The sequence below is a fragment of the Ambystoma mexicanum genome, chromosome 7p, assembly GCF_040938575.1.
Source record: "Ambystoma mexicanum isolate Mex_15411 chromosome 7p, UKY_AmexF1_1, whole genome shotgun sequence".
NCBI lineage: Eukaryota > Metazoa > Chordata > Amphibia > Caudata > Ambystomatidae > Ambystoma > Ambystoma mexicanum.
In genome coordinates this window covers 953,265,321-953,281,389 of record NC_090939.1, presented here as the reverse complement: position 1 = coordinate 953,281,389, position 16,069 = coordinate 953,265,321, and the positions used below count along the sequence as shown (strand labels likewise).

Here is a 16,069-nt window from a genome sequence, read left to right as displayed (position 1 = left end):
CAAACCATCCATACTGTGGAATCCTAAGCCTGACAATGGGGCAAAATGCATGCCTACACACATGTATGCTTACTCAAAATAAGAGGCTGTGAACTAGAAACTACCAGGAGGCAGAAAACAAATAATCCCCATGCTCCTCTTTAACTAAACACAACAGAAAAATATACCAGAACGCAAACTTCCCAACAGCAACAAAAGATTACCGTTGTTAAAAACTGAGGAACAAGCCCATTCAAAATGTTGCAGTCGTTCATTTCCCCAAAATGAAATACATAGCCTAATCTACAAAACTAAGAATTCTGCAACAGCATAGCCTAGGACAATCTCCCAGATTAAACAATTATCAGTCAAATCCCAACAAGAACCTAACCCATAGGAAAGCACAGTAAATCGCTTTAGAGTCTCAGGAGGACACCCTACTGAAGATCCCAACAATTATCACCTCGATGCAGTGGCACTCTGGGGAAAATAGTCACTGCACAACTCCAGGCACACACCCAATCACTACACCAGACACATGCAAGTCCCAGTCTCTGGCACAGAACAGCAACCTATGGTCTCTGCATGAGATTACCTACAGGATTTATCAGGCAAATGTTCCATTATCAGGACTATACTTGGCCTATCCAGGGGCGTGGCTTGGCAGCCATGTGAAAAGACGTGCCTGTACGGGAGCTCCCGCTGATCCGTACATAATCCGACTGATACCGCGCAAGGACCGCTGTGATTTGGCGAAAATTTGGAAGACTGTGTACATGAAGTTCGGCTGCACCCGAGGACACATTTTTACACGGGTTCGTATTGCGCACGTGTACTTAAGAGCCGAATGAAGCACTGGTGGCGAGACCTCGACGGACGACAAAATGGCCGCCGCCGCTTGACGAGGGGACAAAGGAGCGGTAGATCGGGACTACAGCATACGTGCGCCCTCTCAGCGGTACGAAGGGGGCAGCGCGACCCTGCCCATCTGGGGGGAGCGCCGGACAACAGCGGTGCCTGAGACTGTTGGGCGAGCTGGGACTCTCAACTGAGTTGTGGTGTATGGGCATAGTGCCCCCCTGGCCTGGACCGGAGTGCGGCCAGAAGGACGCTCCTGACTGGAGATATGTCGAACAAGCTTCTGAGGGCGAAGAATAAACAGCCCACGCTCGACAAATACGCCAAGACGCCACCCGGCCCGGAAGGTGCCAGGAGCAAGGATAAGGCTCAGACCAAGGAGATGGCCGCCGGTGGTGCGAACCAGGAGGTCCTCGCTGCGATCGCGGACCTGAAGGCGACATGGGAGACCAAGCTCCAACTTGCTGTGGCCGAATTGAAAACTGCTATGGAACTACAGGTTGGGGCGGTGCAGGAGGACGTGAACCTCCTGAGGCAGGATGTGCGAGCCCTGGCTGAGCGCACGGAAACTTTGGAAAAGGAGATGGGCCCTACTGTGGCGGACTGCACTGCACATAAGCGTGATATCCATGCCCTGGTGCAGCGGGTGGGCAACTTGGAAAGTAGGGCTGAAGAGGCGGAAGGACATGCCCGGAGAAACAACGTTCGCATCGTGGGCCTGCCGGAGGGGGCTGAAGGCCAGAATCCCACGGAGCTTGAGAACTTGCTGCGACAGGAGATCACTGGGGGAGCCCTGTCGCAGGGGTTTGCGGTGGAGAGGGCGCACAGGGCCTTGATCAGGAGACCACCGCCGGGGAACCCACCTAGGCCTGTGATCGCCAAGATCCTCAATTATCGGGAAAGGATCCTCGAACACTTTCGTAAGGGGGGGCACCATACGGCGAGGAGAGGCGACCATTACTGCTTACCCCGACTGTGCTGCACTTGCAAGGTGTAGTCGCATGAACTTTGGGGCGGTCAAGAGGCGATTGCGGGCAGCAGGGTACAAGTATATGTTGCTTTACCCGGCCAGACTGAAGGTTTTCTTCAAGACTAAGATGCTGTTCTTTGACACTCCGGAGGAGGCCATGGAATGGCTCGATGCACAAAACTGTCCTCAGGAGCCAGATGAGCGGACGGCGGATGGAACGGGAAGAGATAAGTGACGCTGCGGGCCCGGTCGGGCTATGAATATTGGGACTGGAATATAGTCGGTGTGACTTTGTTATGGTAGTGTATGCGTTAGGACTTTGGAACATGGTCCGTGTGCGCGGATACGGAAGTGCGGGAGGGGAGCCTCCGGGGGCTGTTCTTTGCACCCTAGTTTGAGTTTAGGTTAGTCACTGTGTGTGGGGTGACACCCTGTCGGGTTCTCTACTTGGGTTCCAGGGAGAACCGAACACAGGGATGCCTGAGATCCAGGGATGGAGCTGGGCAGTTGGTTGGGCCAGGGGAGTGGGGTGGGTCAGTTTTTATATGAGACTGGGAATGGGGGTCTTTGAGGTAGGGGGGAGGCGAGTAGACCTGGGAGGGAGGAGGGAGCTACTGATAAATCATGGGGGACCTTAGGATACTAACGTGGAACGTTAGAGGGCTTAACAGCTACCTTAAGCATAACAAGGTCATGTTGTACCTAAAAAGGCAAAAGATAGATATCGCCTTGATACAGGAGACGCATCTGACACGGGATAAACTGGAACTGGTGGGGAGAAAGTGGAGAGGGACAGTAGTTGGATCTACATATTCTGCCTATGCTAGAGGTGTGCTGGTTTGGGTTGCACCACATGTCCCGTTTAAGCTACTTGGGGAGGTTGTGGAGTCTGATGGGAGGCTGGTCATGGTAAGGGGGCTTGTGGAAAATAAAGTAGTGTGTATTATAAATACTTATGCTCCCAACCGTGACACGGCGACATACTTTAGGACACTGATCACTAGACTTGGTGAAGGGATGGGGGTCCGGTGATTTGGGGGGGGACTTTAATTGTGTACTAAACCCCAAGGAGGACAGGTCGGATGACAGGGTGGTCAGGCCCAGCCCGGCGGCTAGGGTACTGCAGGCGCTGCTGGTAGACCTTGGCCTGGCAGACGTGTGGAGGTCGAGACACCCTGGCGTGAGGCAATATTCGCATTACTCGGCCCCGCACCAACTACACACAAGGCTGGATTACTTTTTCGCCACTCCGGACGTCGTCGCGGAGTGCGACCAGATAGACTACAGGGCGAGAGTCCTTTCGGACCACTCGCCCCTGATCATGCGATGGCAGCTTTGTCCCCCACGTGCGCGAATTCCAACATGGCGCCTTAGGGCAGAAGCGCTCAGGGATCCAGTCTTCAGAGAGGACATGAGGGAGGAGATAGTTGCTTACTTTGAGGCGAATACAGGCAGTGTCAAGTCGGCTGGTACTTTGTGGGAGGCCTTTAAGGTTGTAATGAGGGGGGTTGCCATTGCGAAATCCAAGGGATTAATGGGAGGAGTCCTGGCTGATCTGCGTAAAGCCGAGATTGAGTTGGAGAAAGAGATGGGGGAGGGTGGGATGGATACGGAGGAGGTCACTAATCTGCAGCAGAGGTGCGCAGAACACTGGGACAGGCTCTGTAATCTGAATTACAGGAAGTACATTGAGAGGTTGCATGCCGGGGGGGACAAGACGGGCAGGCTTCTTGCTTGGCTGTATAAGAGCGAGACCCCAAGATCCCCGATCTGATCAGTTATCACTGAAAAGGGCGTGGAGGAGGACACCCAGGAAGGGGTGGATGGGGCATTCGCGAAATATTATCAAGCATTATATGAGGATCGAGAGGGGGGAAGCCGGGAGGAGATAGAGGTAGTACTTGAAGACATAGGCCTGCCCAAGATAAGTGACGAAGAGCGAGAGGAGATGGATGCTCCGATCACTCTGGAGGAGCTGCAGGAGATTGTGCGGCAGCTACCCACTTGCAAGGCCCCAGGAGCGGATGGGTTCCCCAGTGAATTTTATAAAGCGTATGGAGAAGAGGTGCTCCCGCCCATGCTGGCGATGCTTAATGAAGCATTCGAGGTGGGGCGGCTGCCGGAATCGCTCAGGGAGGCGATTATAGTACCGCTCCCCAAACCCAATAAACCGGGGCATGATTGTGGCTCCTACCGGCCCCTGTCGATGCTGAACCAGGACAGCAAGATCCTAACAGCTGTCCTGGCGGCCAGAATGCGGAGGGTGATAGCCCGTCTGGTCAGGATGAATCAGCTTGCCTATGTCCCGAATCGGACTATTACTCAGAATCATAGACGCCTTCACAGGGTGGTCGAATGGGGGTGCAATGAGGACAGCGAAATGGCGATAGTGGCGTTGGACCCGGTTAAAGCGTTCGACTCTGTGCGATGGCCGTGGCTGCTGGCGGCTTTGGGGCGGTTTGGTCTGGGACCAGGCTACATGAGGTGGGCCGAGCTATTATATAGTGCGCCACTGGCTAGGGTCCGTACGGGTGCAGTGGTGTCAGATAGATGGCAGTTAGGTAGGGGCACTAGGCAGGGGTGTCCTTGGTCCCCAATGTTGTACATACTGGCCCTCGAGCCCTTAGCGATTTACCTCCGGCAGCAGTACGATCCGGTGGGCATAGAGGTAGGAGGGGAGTGGCATCTTATATCCCTGTATGCAGACGATATGCTGTTATACCTGAAACATCCGGAAGAGAATTTGCAGTATATCTTGGAGGTATTGGAGAGGTACGCCTGGTTGTCCGGCATAGCGGTCAACCCTCAGAAATCCGCACTATTCCCGCTAGGTAGTTATGTGGGGATACCGGTGGAGAGGTTGCCAGTGCTGCGGATCCCGTGGGCGACGAGCTCCTTCCGGTACCTGGGCATTGACTTGTATCACACGACCGAGGAAGAACACAGGCATAATACTGAGCTAGCTGTGGGAAAGATTGAGAAGTGCATGAGGTTCTGGGAAAGATTGCCTTTAGCGATGATGGGTCGTGGAGCTATGCTTAAAATGGTGGTGCTGCCCAGGCTCCTGCATTACTTTAATAACATCCCGTATATGATACCTAGGAAGTTTTTTGCTAGGTTACATAGTGTATGTAGGAATTTCCTATGGCACGGCACGCGCAACAGGGTCGCATTGTGGAAATTGCAGAACTCTTATGAGAAAGGTGGCGCGAAGCTGCCGAACTTTGAGGCCTATTATATTGCGGCGCAACTGCAATACGTGGCCAGGTGGCTCTCAGATGAAGAGACCTCCGAACACAGGCTGCTAGGGAGAGACTGTTCCCCCTTCTATCTGCGGGAAGTGATCTGGGTGACCGGTTCATGGATGAAAGAGCGTCCTAAGATGCTAGCCCTTGGCAGGAACATATGGCGGCGTGCCTGACGGATGATGGGTGACCTATTGCCGTGTATGCCGCAGTTACCACTGGTCACCCTGGCGAAGGAAGACGGGCAGCTGAGGGCTATTATCCGGTCATACTGGGAGTCAGTGGGGTTGGTCACTATGGGCGACATCTGGCAGGATGGGACCCTGATGGAGTTCGATGAACTGGAGGCAGGGTCGGGGCTACACAGGGGTCAGTATGTAACATATAGGGTGGTCCGGGAGGTCCGGAGCACGTGGCCTGAAACTACTTTGGCCGATGAACCGAATGCCACGCTGGAAATAATGTATGACGCATCAGAGGGTGGGCACGAGGTCTCTAGGTTGTACGAGATGTTGATGACAAAGGTTGGGAAGGATTTGGGGCACCTGGGATTGGAGTGGGAAGCGGAGATGGGGGCCTCGATGTCGGATGGGATGTGGGAGCGCGCCCTGGGGTACCACAAAAAGGTATCGAGGAACGCCAGGTTTAAGCAGATACAGCTCTATATTACGCACAGGGCATGTATGACCCCCCTTAGAATTTCCAAATTTCTGGATAATGGGCGCCAGGCGTGCCCCAAGTGTAACGAAGAGAATGCGGACATGATACATATGTTCTGGGCGTGCCCAGTGATTGCAACCTACTGGGGTGAAGTGGCGCGGAGGCTGGCAGGGAGGGGTATCACACTTAAGGTGGATTCGGCTTGGGCCTGTCTGCTGGGAGGGTATCCCAGGGCGCGTAAGCTTCGACACGTTGAGAAACTTAAAGATCTGGCCTATATGCTTGCCAAACGTAGGATAGCCATGGGGTGGAAGAAATGTCATAAGCCGCGAGTGGAGGTCTGGTGGCGAGATCTCCAAAAATGGGCTGATGCCGAGACGACAGTGTGGCAGGATGGCAGTATGGCATGGGAAGAGGAAGAAATAGGCTTTCTCACGGCATGGAAGTTATTATTAGCTGAGCTGTTTGGTGCGGGGTCGACCTCGGCTGGACTTGAGAGCGACGAGGCCCCACCGCATGGAACAGACACTGATGGCGGACACTCTACAGGCTCATAGGGGGGAGGGATGGGGATTGCAGTGCCTTATTTTTTGTTCGTTTGGTTTTGTTGTTTGATGTGTTTTATTTATGTTTCGTTGTAATGTTGTTTGGTTGAAATAAAATAAAAATATATTTAAAAAAAAAAAATACTTGGCCTATCCATGGCATTTAATAAATCAGACCAAACTTCCATCGACAACATCGCATCACCTGCAATGAAGTAGCGCAAGTTTCCTACCCTTACGCTTTGGCTGCTTTCAGACAAAAAGTGCTCATCACCATATTGCACTCCATTATGGAGCGTACTCCAGAATTCGCCAGTCTAATGTCCAGCATTTATTTCAAATAATTTATGGATTGAATACACAATTTAACTCCATTTCCACTCCTACACCAAGGACCTGCAATCTACCGAAAGGTCCCTGGAAAACAGATATTCTGCACTCTTATCAAAGTGGTACACCAACTCACTCACTATACCTCACACCCGTCCTTTGTGCAAACAAAATTGATTTCTGCCCTTTTGAACATATTTGGATGACCACTTGTCTTTCTGTGGACTGATGTCCTCATCTCGCTCTCTAGAATGCTTAACGCAAAGTCTCATTGGAGGCTGCAATTCATTTTTATGTGCACCGCCTTTCCATAAAGCTACATTTAGGAGAAAAATTCAAATGTTGGGGGTTCTCTTATCCCATTTTACAAGACCCATAAACTCGTTGCTTCTCCCCCCTCCCCCGCTCGTTTTTTCTGGATCTTTCACTATTTTTGTGAACAGGAGGCTTCCACGGATGTGCCACACATTGCAACCTTTTCCCCGCGTTTCTTATTGTAGACCATATGGCTCCTAGGACCGTAAACTTGCTTCTTAAAAGACCCCCTTTGGTTAGAGTGTGATTTTATCACTGAAGTGTGCTGTTGATGAAGCTGTGGCAGCTGTAATTTAGTTTTGACTTCACTGTGGGCGCAGTCATTTTTATTGCATAAGTAGCACAATGAACCATTATGGTAGCCATTGGGGTGCAAAGGCATTCTTTTAGACCCTGCTGCCTGCCCTTTTATGTTGGGGACATCCCTTTGTGTGGAACATGATGCAGGGCTAAAATGTACAATGTGCTCATCAAACCTAGACCTGCTCCTTCCAGTGCTTTAAACTGACTTATCCTGGTTTCTTATTGCACATTGTGCGGGAGGACGAGTGTTTGGCGGTTTTATGATCAGACTGAATTATTATGGTATTTATTGAGCACGGACCTAGCATCAAGGAGCAACAGAGCTCTTTAGTGAGGTATACACTAATACAGATACTCAACAGAGAGCTTTACAGAAGTGTACAACATTACATAGGCATAACAGAGCTCTTTTCAGAGGTAACAGAACAGTCATACAGCGGGTGTAGGATACAGAGAAGCGGTATAGCTGTACTGGCTGGCAGGGAGAGGGGCAGGTGGCTTCTAGAGAGTCAGGTAGTGCAAGGGCGATGTGATGGCCTAGGTGTCGAGGACGAGAGACTCCTTGAAGAGGCGAGTCTTGAATTCTTTTCTGAATTGTGGGAGAGAGTCTGATGCAGATGTGGAGGAGGTTCCATAGTCTTGGGGCAGAGGTAGCTTGTTTTTCTGGTCCTTTCCTTTTTGCAGCAGTGGAGTTCAAGTCTGCACGTGTCCTGGCTTCTGGTGGTGTGCTGTCTGCCAGAGAGGAGTTGTCTGCAAAGTAGCTGGGTTATCGCCTTTGTTACCTCTTCTGCTACGTCAGTTGCAGAATGGTAATTGGTTTACGTAGTGGATGGAAACTAGTAGAGCCGCTAACTAAAATACCTCCCCATCCTGTGAGTCAGGACATTTCTGTAGATATTGCGGCTTTACCTGGCCATCCAGTTACCATGCCAACTGAAGGGGCTAGTGATAGCACTCCAGTTGATCAGAAAATTATGGTACTAAAGGAAATGGGTATCGTTCCAAAATATGTTGCTGCTGCCATGATTCATTGTGCTGAGAATATGGCCGACATCTCAGCAAGGAACACTAAATTTAAGCTAAAGGACTTAAACAATAGTGTTCCAATTGATATCCCTACAACTGATTCAACTCAGGGAAATGATATAGGATTATACAGCATTTCTAACATTTCCTATAAAGAGGAAATTGTTGACTGTTCAATGATGGGCCCCACAATCGAAGCCGAGTTAAGTAAGCGTATTCGCCTCTCCCTTGGACCCTCTACTCCAGTTTACCAGAAATTGGTCGGGAGAGAAGGTCTTTATGTTGAGTACCAAAGGTAAGATTGCTCCTAAGAGCAATCTAGGACCTTCAAGTGGTGAAACAGTTAAATTGACTTGGGAAATGGATTTTGAGTCCAACGATTCCCTCAAACCCATGGTGAGTTCTCCAAAAGCCATCAGTGCTCAAACAGCACTTGATGATAGAATGAACCTGGACATTCAAGAATTTCAGTCTAGTTTGAATGGAAAAGACAAAGATGCTTCCAATAATGACGCACGATCTGAGAGCATTGCTCTAGATGTACCATCACTAAGCCCTGATTTTACAGTTGTTGCGAGAATCCTCAATTTACTGGACAAGGGACATGAGCGTACACATTATGAAATAGGAATTATGAGGGAAGCAATCACGTAACCATCTAATAAAATTAATAGAATTGAAGGCCTTTTGTTTACATGTGATGCTATGGCTGCTCTCTCCGACAGGCAAACTAAAAAAAGGGATATGGTGGATAGTGCCATTCAATTTGATGGCATTTTCAACATACCTATGCAGAAAAAGCGCTCCTTTGCGGGTGTATTAAACTCCAGATCATATAATTCGATTTGCACACAGACTGATGTTATTGTGGACGACATGTGCAAAGTTTTGTCCACTGCTCAAAAATAAATAAATAAATACATTTTTTTAAAAAACGAGCTTCACTTGGACAAAATAAAAGGTGCATCATTGCCCCAACCATCGGTGACTCCCTCCGCTATTTTGGTTGAAGCCACAAATAAGTCTGATAGTCCAGATAGTCCCTCCCAACTGTTGGATTTGATTGATCTTGCGGGTGAATGTTCACTGCTGGGAGAATCAAAATTGTCTGGCTCAATAGAATGTGATCTCCTACCTAAACCCATAATTGTCCTAACCCGGAGAGAAAAAAGGCTCACAGGAAGGACCCTAAAAAGGAAAGCCAAAGCATCAGCCTTAGCAAAGAAACAGGTGAAGGCTGCGCAAATTGCGCAATCAAAAGTGATGCCTGCCATATTCGAGAATAAGGTGGTGATTAATCTATCACAATTGGATGATGAATCTAGGGTATTACTAGATATCAATCCTCCTGGTAAAAACAAAGAAAACAAATGGAGGGAAAAAAAAGAGTAATAATTTAAATGCCAATGTAAAAAGGAGAGGGAGGATTGACTGCCAACCTATTCTGACACCAAGCCTTGACCCCTCAGTCACCACGATGGGGGGGGAACTCAAATGTCTTTCTCAGTTCTACCCCATGAGTCATAAACAAACTTCCTCTAGCAAAGTGAAAAGTAAAGATACTCAACCAATGGCTACCAACTTAAAGCCTGTTGACATTGAAGGCTCACACAATGTTACCTCTGATGAGCCATGGATGTTGGGGGTTTTGGGTAGGGACCCGTTACGATCTCAGGAATTTGTTAAGGACCTAAATGTTGATTACGGGTCTAAGCTACCACCGCCAATAGCTGAGTTACCTAAAGGAACTGCTAATTTGATATCAACAGAATTGGCTGCATTTAATGTGGCTGGCAGTTCTAATATCAGCCAAAAAGTGGTCCCCAACGAGTTTGATTCTATATATGATCCACCTTACATACTTGGATGGGAAAGTGATTCAAGTACTAATGTAAAACTAAACTTGAATCGCTCTTCCCTGTTAAAAGCTTTTCACACAATACCTTGCTTGAGAACTATAGGATCAGATGATATTGATTGGGTAAGATTAGCAAACAGATACAATAATAGGATGACATGTGGTTTCTACTCCAGATTAATTATGAAACTTGTGTGGGAACAAAAAGAGCATTGTGTTTATTGGATTGACCCCTTTCTTGATCCATTCTGACTTGGAAGCAAGAATCTTTTTGGACAAGCCCATTGCACCCACAGTTTTGATTGACCATAACATGATGCAAACTCAGCCTCCACAAATCAGTGGTGATCTGGTCAAGCAGATAATAGCTATGGCTGCTGCACTATCTGGTTTAAACACCTTCTTGCAATCAATGTCTGCGACTTTGTCGTCTGTGGCATCCGAGCCCTGTTTACCACAAACAATTATTTGAATGTCTGTCATGGAATAGCTGTGGGCTTGCAAACTTTAATAGATGGTGGGGCTCCATTGATGAAGGTGAATTTCCTGCTATAATCCTGCTTCAGGAAACCATGCATGTTTCCCATTTGACTGTCGAAGGTTTTGTCTGTTACTCACAACCTGCAACCAGAGGGGAAAAGGGTAGACCCTCGGGGTTTAGCTATCCTGGTAAAGAATGCCTGTAAATCTCTAACGAAACTTGTTTATAAAGGATGCTAAAGTAATAGCCATAGAATTATCACCTGTATCATCACAGGACAAATACCTAATCTTTATGTGTATTTATTGGAATAGATCTACAATAATGTTTAATAATATTATCAACATCCTGGATTCTATTCTAGAAGGTGTTTATACACGACATGATGAGGTTGGTGTGGTGGTAGGGGGTGACTTTAACTCCTCTTGTTTAACGCACAATGAAGGCCCGAGACAACAATTCCCTTCAGCCTTCAGCTCGGCTAAAAATGGGAAAAAATGGGTTGAGTTTTCTTAATTGGGATATCCAGGTAATTCCCACTGGAACAGTGGATGCCTCTCATAAATGGTCAAGGGGAGGTCTGTATTCACATATTGACCACTTCTTCAAATCCTCCAATCTCTGCCTTCTATCTGACACTGTGAACATCAAGAACTTGGGATTTGGTGATCATAATGCTATTTCTATTAAATTAAAATTAGAGGGTTGGGGATTTAATCCAACTTCGTCTCTAAAACTGGTTGAGAATGATCGATTGGGCCCATCTGTTAGATGGAACCCATCCATATGCCATCAGCTAACTGATCGACTTCCGAGTCGATTCTGGATTGAATTTATTATTGTCCGATTCCTCTCTTGATCCTGTATGTGTAGACCAAATTATCTCTAAGAAGATGGAATTCCATCCGTTAGAAATGTCAAAGCATGGAAAACCTGCATTGGACATTAAACACCATTTACATACATTTAATATTGAAATCTTCAAATTAATGAAGACCAGGAACTATAAGTTACGACGACTTTCTAGGTTGTCTTTTGAACCATCACAATATTATTCTCTTAAAAAAAAAACTATTCTTGTGACACATAAAACAGCTGTTAAAAATCGAAAAACACAACTCTATTTGAAAGATAACCAGAATATGATGTACCACATTCTGAAAGGTGACACACATAAAATATGGTCCATATTAAGATTGATTAATGGCACTAATGAAGGGTTGAAAGAAAATGCCATCTCAGCTGATAAGTGGACCAATTACTTCATGTTGAAATACGAGCTACCTGTTCTTTTCCAAAACAATCCTAACATTGTGTTCCATAATATAATACCTATGCGCTCCCCTTGGATCTTAGAAGATATTTCACGGGCAATTATGAAATCAAATCCTTCTCGGGCTATGGGACCCGATGGTGTTCCAGCTTGTCTTTATAGATCGGATATTCAATTGTGGGCAGTGATCTTGAAAAATAAATTTGACGCATTTTCCTCCCAAGCAATTCCGAGATCATGGTGTTCAGCAAATTGACGACCCTGGTAATTTTAGACCTATTGCGTTAACTGATGCATCCTCTGAGGTATTCTGTCAACTAAAGAACTTCAAGTCTTCATGAAAACTAATGCCATTCTTTCAAAATTCCAGACAGGATTTCGTCGGCAAATTGGATGCTCTCTCAATGCTACACTGATTGCACATATTCAGTGGAATTCCAAACATAATCATTCAGGTGCAGTTTATATGGCAGCTCTTGATTTGAGCTCAGCTTTTGATACTGTGCTAAGGGATCACTTGTGGTTGAAGATGAAGGGGATGGGCTTTCCGGCATATCTGATAGCGCTAATACGCTTACTTCATACTGATACTACTTACAGAGTGCGCCTTAACAAGGAAGGTATGTTAACTGATAAAATTTAATCAAAAGTTGGGTTGAAACAAGGCTGTACATTGGCAGCCGTGCTGTTCAATTTGTATACATGTGACAGAGGAATTCTGAGTAAATGAAATTATCTATCCCATTCTAATTGGTCGAACTAGATTGAACTACATTGGATTAGCTGATGACATCCTTATCTTTGACAAAACACCGTTTGGCTTACAGCATAAACTAAATGCTTTCATCTGTTATGCCAATGCTCATAATCTGAGAATCATTCCAAATCACGAATTTTGATATTCAAGGATGGCCATAAAAAGAGTTGCTCATACACATGGACTATGGAAGGTACACGGGTTGCCACTATCCAAGAAGTCAAATATTTGGGGTATCCTCTATCAAACTCTTTTTCAAAGATCTGGTGGAAAGATAAAATGGGTGAGAAAATTAAACCCCTAGTTTCTCAAATGAGATTAATCATGGCTAAATAATGTGGTCTCTCTCTTTTGCCCGTCCTTCAATTTTACCTCCTAAAAGTTGAACCTTCACTACTTTATATATTAGATATGTGTATATATGAAATAGATGACATCTTAGACACACTTCAAGGAGGAATTTGGAAAAGTGTTTTAGGGCTTCCTGCATCCGTTCCAAATGACATAGTTCGTCATGAACTAGGTATTCTCCCTTTATCTGCTAAACGGAACTGGAGGCTTCTGAATAATTATGCAAAAATTTTAGATCCCCCTGGTAACTCTCTCTACGAAGACCTGAACAAACATCTTATGGGTTGTATGAGATCTTTAACTAAACATGCACAAAAAATGATTTAATGGCTCTACTAGGTATTTTGAAGGATGATCTAATATTAGGTCTACCTAGCTGTAAACAAAAATTGTATTTATATTATTGGAGCTGTCAGGCAGATAATATCGGGTCCTATCGATCCTATTATGAGTTTGCCCAGTTTAGAAGAAAATGGGGTGATAGACCAGGCTATATCATGCAGTTTCCTTCTGCTTCTGGTCGTCATACATACCTACGATTTAAAGTCAATCTTTTTCACACCAATGAACATTTGTGCAAATGGGGCATAGGTTATAAAGAATCTAACAACGGCTCCTGCCGCTTTTGTAAGGATGTGACCATTCTCGAGACTCTTAAAAACTTAGTTGTCTATTGTGAATATTTTGAAGATTTGCGACAGTCTAGGTTTGGGAATTATATGATCATCTACTCAAATTTGTCTCGTGAAGCGTTATGGCAGAGATGTATGTAGGGTGAAAGTATTAAGCTCACTTTAAGATTACTTTCGATTCTAACAAACATTGACTCCAAGCTGAAAGAAATAAATGATCTATGAGGAGTCATTTATGTAATAAGATGTATCAGATATATGAATGTTTTGGATTAATTTAAATGTGTATTTTCCTTTTTTTTTAAACCTATGTTTTGTATATTTTAGAGTAATTGTAAAGAGAAATGTATTAGATTTTGTATACAAAATTCTCTTTGTAAAGGTTTTTAACCAAATACAATACAAAAAAGAAAAAAATAAAGTAGCTAGGTTACTTGAGGGTGACTTGAGGGCGACTGCCTTATTGATGATGCAGCAAGACTTAAAAGGAGATGCGTGTGCGGCGTGGGAGCCAGTGAAGACCAAGGAGGGCCGGGATGATGTGGTTGTATCTGCGTAGACCCTTGATAAGGGATGCAGCTGCGTGTAGGACACTTCTCAGGGTCAAAAAGGGGGGGGGGGGGAAGAGAGGACGACGGGAGGCCTTCGAGGAGTGCATTGCCCATATCAAAGTGCGATAGAACGAGTGCTTGAACAGTGGATCTAAAGTTGTCCAGAGGGAGGAAGGGGTTGACTTTCCATAGGTGGGAGAGCCGATGCACAAGCAGTCTGAGTTTTCTTAGCTTAGCATGAATGGTGCCATCAAAGAAAGCCTATTGTATGCCTGCTGTTTGTGCGATTGGAAAGCTGGTTTATGCCAGCCCTCAAGTGAAGGTGCTTACCTGTGGAAGACACTGTGGATGTCGCAGATTCTTTACTGAATTGCTACAATGATAGGATGTTTCAGCTGAAAACCAGTTTAGGCCATATTTTTGCATTGTTCGCGGTGTGGGCTTCAGCTGCTTGAATCCAGGCCTTTTCTCATCGTCACCTTCCGCACACTCCCCCCCCCCCCCCCGCCCCCAGCCTGCTTATGCTTGATAGACTGGTTGTCTGATGGTAGGGCTGTATGTGGGTTGCTTCTGTGCTGCCTCCCTCGCAAACCCTCCTAATAAGTCCTTGCAGAGGGGTAACTAAAGACTGGAGGGGGGTGTCTGTACTCCTGCTCTCTTTACGGCAGAGAGGCACAGAGGACCCCAGCCAAAATTCTCTATTACAGTAGCGATGGATGAGCAATCAAGGCCTAGCTTCTCAGGAGGGATGCAGGCTGTTTCTTAAGCACCCACAAAGGAATATCCACACACTAGGTTAGGGAGAACACAGTTCTTCATATAAATAAGGTTCACATTATATACGGTACCAGTCATTTGGTCGAAAACCAAATGATCGAATGCCATTTGGTAGAAAAAATTGTCGATTTTTTTTTTTTATTTTTTAAACGGGGGGCGGGGCGGGTCCTCCTCCCAACCCCCCTTTTTCTTTATTTTTTTTTTACCAACCAAAACGAAAAAATATAAATAAATAAAAAAATTCAACCAATTGGTATGGTCATTCGATCTTTTATTTTCGACCAAATGACTGGACACCGTTATATACACTATCACAATAACACACTTTGGACTCTGGCAATACTATAATGGCAAATATATACAGGTCTACGTGGTACCACTCATAACTATCAATTCCTTTAAAATGCGGCCACAGCTACAGTCCCAAATAGCATACGAATCAGATGGCCAGATGAATCAACGATAGACACGGAAAGAAGGCAAGGTTAAATCAAGCAATGCCCCCCCCCCCACCTGGGCAACCTGTAAATAAAGCGTATTTGACAAGCCCATTCCAATTATGCTTAATATAGTCTTGGGTCGCTCTTAATAATTCTGCAACCCCAATGTACATGGTGTTGTAGAGTACTTTCGTCGGGGAATCGATGGGCCTTTCTTGAGTGCACTCCCTTTAAGGCAGGAGCCATGGGTCTTCGAACTTCTGGCGATGAAGAAAAGATTAACGTTGTTGTTGAGGCAGCAGCTTCGGTCCTTGCGGTGCTCGTTGACAATCAGTCGAAAACGCCCTGCAACAGATGAGGCGTGCGGTGCACCTCGACGACCATGGTTCGTTGCCGCAGAGAGTTAATGAACTTTGGCCCAGCAAGGGCATCGATTCGTCCGGCATCTGTGGGTTTTGTGTGGCGGGAAAACCACCAGCGGATTCTCCGGCAGGACGAAAGCGGTCGACGAGGATGAACGAGTCCTTGGATCAAATCTTCTTAGGCAAAGTGAGCACTGCGGGTCCGGTCGGCGGCAGCGGTCGTCGACTGTGGACGGCTGTCTGGTACTTCTTTTCGTTCTCCTTGGCGGTCCCCTTCTCCGGTCAGCAGCTTTTCATAGGTCTGTCTACCAGGGAGCTTTGGCAAAGATCAGCTGGTGCACAATGGTCCCAAGTAG

The 16,069-nt window shown here is 46.4% G+C and overlaps 1 protein-coding gene across 2 annotated transcripts in view; it reads right to left on the bottom strand.

The window, feature by feature from the left end:
- Positions 1-16,069, bottom strand: part of POLA1 (DNA polymerase alpha 1, catalytic subunit) — a 2,474,741-nt gene that overhangs the window by 2,361,840 nt on the left and 96,832 nt on the right. The gene's annotated exons all lie outside the window — the stretch shown is intronic.